The sequence below is a fragment of the Hevea brasiliensis genome, chromosome 1 (genome assembly GCF_030052815.1).
Source record: "Hevea brasiliensis isolate MT/VB/25A 57/8 chromosome 1, ASM3005281v1, whole genome shotgun sequence".
In the NCBI taxonomy this organism is placed as follows: domain Eukaryota; kingdom Viridiplantae; phylum Streptophyta; class Magnoliopsida; order Malpighiales; family Euphorbiaceae; genus Hevea; species Hevea brasiliensis.
In genome coordinates, this window is record NC_079493.1 from 60,783,310 (window position 1) to 60,791,455 (window position 8,146).

The window sequence follows — 8,146 nt, forward strand, 5'->3', positions numbered from 1 at the left end:
TGGCAGAGTTTGTATCCAAATGCCTAACTTGTCAGCAAGTAAAGGCAGAGCATCAAGTGCCAACTGGGTTATTACATCCACTGTCAGTGCCAGAATGGAAATGGGAAAGAATAACGATGGATTTTGCAATGGGACTTCCGCGGACACAGAAGAGTCATGATGCAGTATGGGTCATTGTCGACAGACTAACTAAGTCTGCTCATTTTCTGCCAGTCCGAATGGACTACAGTTTGGACAGATTGGCTAGATTGTACATCGATGAGATTGTGAGACTGCATGGAGTGCCAGTATCTATCGTATCAGACAGAGATCCTAGGTTCACTTCTAGATTCTGGGGTAGTCCTTAGAGAGCCCTAGGAACTAGATTGAACTTCAGTACTGCATTCCACCCACAGACAGATGGCCAGTCTGAGAGCGTAATTCAGATTTTGGAGGACATGCTACGGGCTTGTGTGATTGAGTTTGAGGGTAGTTGGGATACACACTTGCCTTTGATTGAGTTTGCTTACAACAACAGCTACCAATCAAGCATTATGATACCTCCATATGAAGCTTTGTATTGCAGGAAATGTAGAACCTCGTTGTGTTGGGATGACGTGGGTGAAAGAAAAATGATTGGACCCGAAATTGTTCAACAGACTGAAGAGAAAATCAGGGTGATCAGGGGTCGACTTAAAACTGCATCAGACCGTCAAAAGTCCTATGTTGATTTGAAAAGAAGGGATATTGAGTATACAGTGGGTGAGAAAGTTTTCCTCAAGGTTTCTCCTTGGAAGAGAATTATGAGATTCGGCAGAAAGGTGAAACTAAGTCCTCGTTTTATTGGGCCATATGAGGTATTGGAAAGAGTGGGTCCTTTGGCATATCGGTTGGCACTACCTCCAGAGTTGGAGAAGATACATAATGTCTTCCATGTATCTATATTGAGGAGGTATCGATCAGACCCATCTCATGTACTACCAGTAGAAGAAATTGAAGTGAACCCAGACCTCACATATGAAGAAGAACCCATAAAGATTCTGGCTTATGAGGTGAAGTAGCTACGGAACAAGCAGATACCATTAGTAAAAGTGTTGTGGAACCATCATTCGGGCCAAGAAGCTACTTGGGAACGAGAGGAGGATATGAGGAGACAACACCCACAGCTGTTCAGAGATTGATACCAGGTAAAATTTCGAGACGAAATTTATTTTAAGGGTGGGAGAATTGTAACACCCCCGTTTGCATAGCCTGGTAGATTTCACTGTTCCGGTGACCGGTGTCGGTCCGGACAATTAAGGGAATTAGAACCATACTTAAGACAACTAGAGAAGCCATAAACACAAATAATTTGTAATGTTCAATTAGTTAAGTATAAATAAGAAAAATAGAACATAAAAAGTTAAACGAGCCGAGAGTCACAGCGATGGGTGACCTCCTCGGGAACGACTACGAAGTCGTTTTAAAATCAAATTTCGAACCGTAAAATGTGACGCTTGGGTCCTTAGGACCATTATAAACACAGTAGAAAAGAGAAAATCATGAAAACGAACTGTTAAGCCAGTCAAATAATTAGGTCAGGGAGCCAGAAGAAATATGGAATTATTTGCAAACTGGGATGAATTGGCGAGGGGCAATTTGGTCAATTGACCCCGAGAGCTGACTCCTGACCTAACTGTCAAATAAAATTGGAGAAAAGAAAATTTCAGAATCGAGAATTAAATTAAAGAATTAATAGAAAAAAATAAATAAAAAAAAAAGAAAGAAGATGAAAAAGTCAAAGGTGATGACATCATGCATGATGTCATAAAGGATTAATTAATTTATTTTATTAATTTGGGATTTTTGATCTTCAAAAAGGGGATAAGACTAAAGAAAATAAAACAAAAAAAAAATTAGAAAAGTGTCTTCTTCTTCCCTTGGTTTGCCGCCCCACCTTCTCCCTCTCATCTCCATGGAATTCTTCCATCTAAGCTTATAATTAAGCTTGATTTTCTCCACTTAATCAACATAACTCCCTTAAATACCTCATTAGAACTTGTAATCTCAACTTAGGAAGAAGAGTATAAGAAGAAAGAAGGGCTAAAGCTAGAGATTGAAGCTTTAAGTTAAGGTTAGTATGTTAACTCCTTATTTTTTTCATTTAAATACATAATTAGTGTTTGAAATGAGCTTGGAACTTGATTAAATGAAACAAATATGGGGGAAGGACCATTGCTGAAATTTTATGTAACACCCCTAAGTTCGGTAGTGCGTTCTGCTGCTCCAGTGACCAGTGTTGTCCGGACAGCTAGGATGCCTAGAACTACACTTTGACATGAGGGAGGAGACATAAAATAATGAAATACAAGAAAAGAAAATACAAGAAAAACAAAGGAAAAATAATAGCAAAGAAATGTGATCAAGTTAAGCGAGCCGGGAAACCTAGCGATGGGTGACCGCACCGGGAAGTCACGGCGTGGACCGTTGACTAGCCCTAGACTGCGGGGAACCCTGGAAAATATTTTTAGGACTTAAATAGACCCTTATTGAAGTATAAATATCATTAGAAATATCAAAGAAAAATTAAATAATTAGTACGAAGAAAAGTGAGAAATCGAAAAACAGACAAAACTAAGTGTTACCGAAAAATCGGGAATGCAACCCGAACAGGGGCATTATGGTCATTTGACATCCCGAATTGTCTTTTGACCTAAATGTCCATCAAAAATAAATAATATTACACTTGGAAAATATAATGAAAAATTAATTTAGGGGTACCTAATGTAAATAGCAAAAATGGGGAGTTAAATGTGGGAAATTGAAACTTTTGAATAAATTAACATTATCTTTCCACTTAGTGCTCCACTCACACCTAAAGTGGACCACTTAATCTGCATTTGGACAGCAGATTCATTTCCTTCTTCAACCTCAAAAATTCAGCCGTGAGCCTCCAAGAAGAACTCCATGGCCAAAGCTTCCAAGCTCCATGCATGAACTCCAATCTTCACTTTCATGCCATAAATCCAACAAGTCCCTTCATGAAAGTTTGTCTACTCATCACAAGGAAGAGTTTGATACCAAATTTGAGAAGTTTAAGCAAGGTTTAACAAGCTCCAACCATAAGGTAAGTTAGCATTTTTGAAGATTTCTTTGATAAACTTTGTATACATGTTATGGGTGTTGGTTTTGTGAGGGAAATTTTTAAGTTTGAAGAGTATTGAGATATCCATTTTTGGGCAGCCATGTAATCATGTATTGATGAAGTATTTGTACATATAATTGATGAGAATTATGTTGGTTGTGATGATTTAATAACCTAGTGAATTACTTCATATTTATATGGTGATTTTTGGCACTTGGATGGGAATTGATGAATTGTAGGACAATTTGGTGTTGAAGAAGATTTTCGGTAGCTTGGGGACACTTGAATAAATGTATGTATTCATGGAAGTGTTGGCAGAATATTGACATAGAAGGATTGATGGATATATATATGAACTTGTTGTGTAAAGAGTATGTAAAAACTAGTAATGTTATGTGTATGTGTAATTGTGTTTGGACTTTGGGAATTAGAGTTATATTTGGTGTATTGAGGATAATTGTAATCTGCCCAAAGTGATGTTAATGTAAAGTGGAATATGTTTTTGGTAATGTACCAAAACAGATTTGGTAGGGAAGTAAACATATTGCAAGGTAAGTGTGTGATTGATGTGTGTTTAAGCAAGGTAACTAAGGGCAGTGTACATTTTAGCCAATAAGTTTAAATGTGTAACCTCAATTGGTATGAGACCAATTGGAGGTGGAACTAGGCACAAAATGTGCCAACTTTCATTGAGAAAGCATACCAAAATTCTGCTTGCAAGGTGACCTAAGAAAATGACCAATTCGGATTAGGTGCGATTAGGACCTGAAAAATGACCAATTGGGCAGCAGTGAGTGTTTAGGCCATAACTCACTCAAAACAGGTCCAATTGACCTGAAATTTTAACCATGAATAGTTAATACCCATACCTACAAGTCTTATGAAGACACCAAAACCCATAAATGACCAGAAGCAAGTCAAAAAGCTTGCACAAGTTCGGGTCCAAAAACTGGCCGAACCAAAGTTGACCAAATTGACCTAAAAATGACCTAATTTGATGCCATTTGACCAGCAATAGTGTAATGACCATAACTTGGTCTACTTAACTCGGATTGACCTAAAATTTTGCACCGCGTGCAATAAGACATAGATCTACAAGTTTGTAGTTTTGACCGAAAACCGAGGGAACTAGGTCGTCCGGCTAGGTCAAACTAGTATCCCGAAATCCAGCAATTTGCAATGAAATGCAAGAAAACGCAATATACATAGAATTGAGTTTGGTAACACGTACCAACCCTAAAACCCTATCGAATGTGACATATTAATGATACTAAAACCTAATTTACCTAAAACGCATCGAGGGTCGGTATAGTAGGTGATTAAGCAAATAAAGGTATTCAATGAATTGTTTATCGAACATTATCGTTAGAGACAATTTAATTTAGTACTGAAACACTTCAAATTGTGTTTCTCAGTTACCAAAGACTCAGGAAAAGGGAAGGAAACACTGAGTCCAGACCGAGAGACAGTCATCAGAGGTTTGTGCACAACTAGCTTTTAACTGATTTTACTTTGAATATTTCACATGATTAAATGACATATTTTTCTTATGTATTATGTTTAACAAGCATTGGATTTAATTCAATGATTATTGAAAATTGTTATAGTATGTATGAATTCAGCTTTGTGAAATGGTATTTCCACAAGTATTAAGCATTGTTATGGATTGAACAAATTATGTTTTGGAAAATTGTGATAGAACATGTTTTGAATTGTGAAGGTAATTTTCATGGAAAAATGCAAATTTATGATTTGAATTGTGATGAGCATAAAAATTATTGGATATTAGAATTGAGTTTGAATCGAATTATATTGTGATTTATGCTCACTAAATGGATTGTAATATTGTTTTATATCTCACTATAGATGCTTGACTAGGTTATTACCCGTCTCTCTCATTTGTTGAGAAGACAATGGAGTTAGTTGTGTTTTGATTACCATGGTACGTGCACAGGCTTAGATTTTCCTCTGATTTGAGGTTAGATCTAAGTTTATTTTATCGTTATGGCCCTTGCGGAAGATTCATTATTGTGATGGTACTGTGCATGATGATTCGACCTCCCCGACCATAGGGAGTTAGAATCTGATTCGACCTCCCCGACCATAGGGAGTTAGAATCACATCGAATATGGCCCTTTCGGATTAGTCTTGCATAGTTAGTGAGATAAAGAATGGTTTTTGAGATAAAGAATGAGTTTTGAGATACAGTATGATTTTTGAGATACAGTATGATTTTTGAGATACATAATGATTTTTGAGATACAGAATGGCTTTTGAATGGTAAAGAATTGTGATTTCAATTATGACTTATGTATAATTAATTTTGTTGGGATTACCTAAAGGGTTAGTTATGATTTGATAAATTGAATTTTATGATCGAAGTCATTTTATACAAATGATTCACATTATTGGCAACGAATATTTTGAGTTTTGGAATTTGATGAGTATTTAGATTTCCAAATTATTTATCAGAATTTTGTCAATGTATATTGTACTATGTTTTAAATTATAGTTGTGCACCATCGAGTTCACCACTCAATGATAGCTTTGTATGTCATCAGTAAGAAGAGCATAGAGCAGTAAGTAAATTTCCTTGAAGATATATTCAGATCAGCTCCAGGTATATCATAGGTATACCCATGTACATAGGTTTTGATGTATGCATGTAATAATATGTATGTAAAGTATTTGAGCAGTTGTATAGAAACTCTTGTAAAATATTTTGGTATGTAATTAAATGTAAATTATTGTAAATGTAAATTTGAGATTTCATTTACTTGAATAGTTTTGTATTATATTTCTTGTATCTCAGTTTTTGAAAAATCACTGCGGATTTGAGTTGAGAAAAATGTTGTGTTGAGAAATATGTTGGAGTTGAGATTTGCAAATACATATTGAAGTGCTTTTTACAGGTTTTCTGAAGAACTGTTTTATCCAAAATACAGAGTGTAACACCCTCCCCGTAGCAACTCCGTACATTCTACTGTTCCGGTGACCGGTGTCGGTCCGGACGGCTAGAACGTCCGGAAAAATATTTAAACTAAAGTCGGGAATCATAATTAACTCAAATATTAATAAGAAAAATTTAGTAAAATTTTTTGAAATAAAATACAACCAAGTTAAACGAGCCGGTGCCCAAGCGATGGGTAACCAGAGTGAAGTTGCGGTTCTCGCAACGAGGAGCCCTAGACCCGGGGAAAAATTCATAAAATAATTTTTGGGACTCCAAAGAAGGGTCATTGAGGTTCCTATGGCATTAGAATGCCAAGAAAATATTTAGAAAAATTTTTCAATCGGTACAGACAATTTTGACCCGTTAAGCCAAACGGAGGGCATTTTGGTCATTTCGCCTTCAGAGGCGATTTTTGGCCGACTTGTCCAGTTGAGTAAATAATTATTATGATCTAAAATATGAATAAATATTGTTAAAAATTAAATTGAAAATGAGTAGAAAAGAAAAGAAAAGAAAATGAAATAAAAGTCATATTTATGACATGAGCATGATGCAATTAAAATATTTTCACCCAACCAAATTTTGACACATCATTATAAACTACTTAAACATGAATAAAAGGAGATAAAAATTGGAAAAAGTGGACAGCCATCTTCATCTTTGGGCTACAGAAACGTTGAGAGAGAGAGAGAGAAGAAAAAAAACTCCATGAAAGCTCTTGTTCAAAGCTTGATTTTCCCTAAGCTCTCCACCCCAAAACCCTAAACTTCCTTCACAAAAAATTATCCCTAAACCTTGAGGAAGCATAAGGCAGCAGAAATTTGAGGAAATTTTGAAGTTGGGCAAGTCCAAGTTAGGTCACAAGTGAGGTTAGTGCTTATTTATGCAAGTATTCCTTTTATTTCATGTTAGGAACTTGAAATTGATATGAAATGGTAAATTAAATGGACTAAATTCATGTGTATGTATACCATGAATTTTTGGCAGCCCTAAGGAAGGAATGAATTAGATTGTTTTGATGGACTTAGAGTGAACTAGAGAGTATGTTTTAAGGTATATATATATATATGTAAGGAATGAAAGTGATTAATTAAGGTATGATGTGAACATTTATAGTGGGAATTAGGGTTTTGAGGAGTGAAATTTTGATTTGGCTTATGAAATTGTTAAAGAACATTCTAATGGTCAATTAGTGACCATTTGAGGTAAGTTAATCATAAATTGAAGTGTACTAGAGTGTTACAAACCAAAGTGGTAGGCTGCCTAGTGACAAGAAAGTAGGAGGCTGTGAGTCCAGCCCACTTAGACAGCCATAACTTTGGCTGTGTAGGTCCAATTGGTGTTTGGCCAATTGGACATGAAACTAGACTTATAATGGCACATTTTTACTGAAGAAACCATGTCCAAAAGACCAAAGCAAGAGGACCAAAACTTGGCCCCAATCCGGATACCCTGCAAACAGCCCCTGCAGAATGACCAAATGAACAGTAACTGTTCATTTGGCCATAACTCACTGTAGATTTGGTCAATTGACCTGAAAGTTTTACAGAAACAATTTAAGACATAGAAAAACAACATTCATGAAGAAACCTACCCCAAATTATGACCAGAACCTAACCCAAATGGGAGTCACAGTCACTGTTCAAACCTACAACTCTGCAGATTTTGATTTGAGCAGTAATGTTTGGATGGCTATAACTCTCTCTAGAAAACTCGGATTTAGGCGATTCTTGAACCGATGGAAACCTAAGGAATGGTAGAACATTTCATATGAAGAAAGTTAGACCAAATTATGAACTTAACTTGGTCAAATTACTGACCAAAGTTGGACCAAAATCTGCCAAAACCCAAAATTTCAGCAGGAACAGTACACGTAAACAGTAAACTTATTTTGGCCATAACTTGAGCTACAAAACTCCAAATGGAGTGATTCAAAAAAAAGAAATTCAACTAGACAAAATAAGGAACATTTTCTATGAAGGAAGTTTTGTCAAATTCCAACAGTAGATCGACCAATAGAACAGTGCAACTTTGGAGCACCAAAACCGAAAATTGGCAATTTTGCCAAAATGACCTAAGCTTTGAGAAAG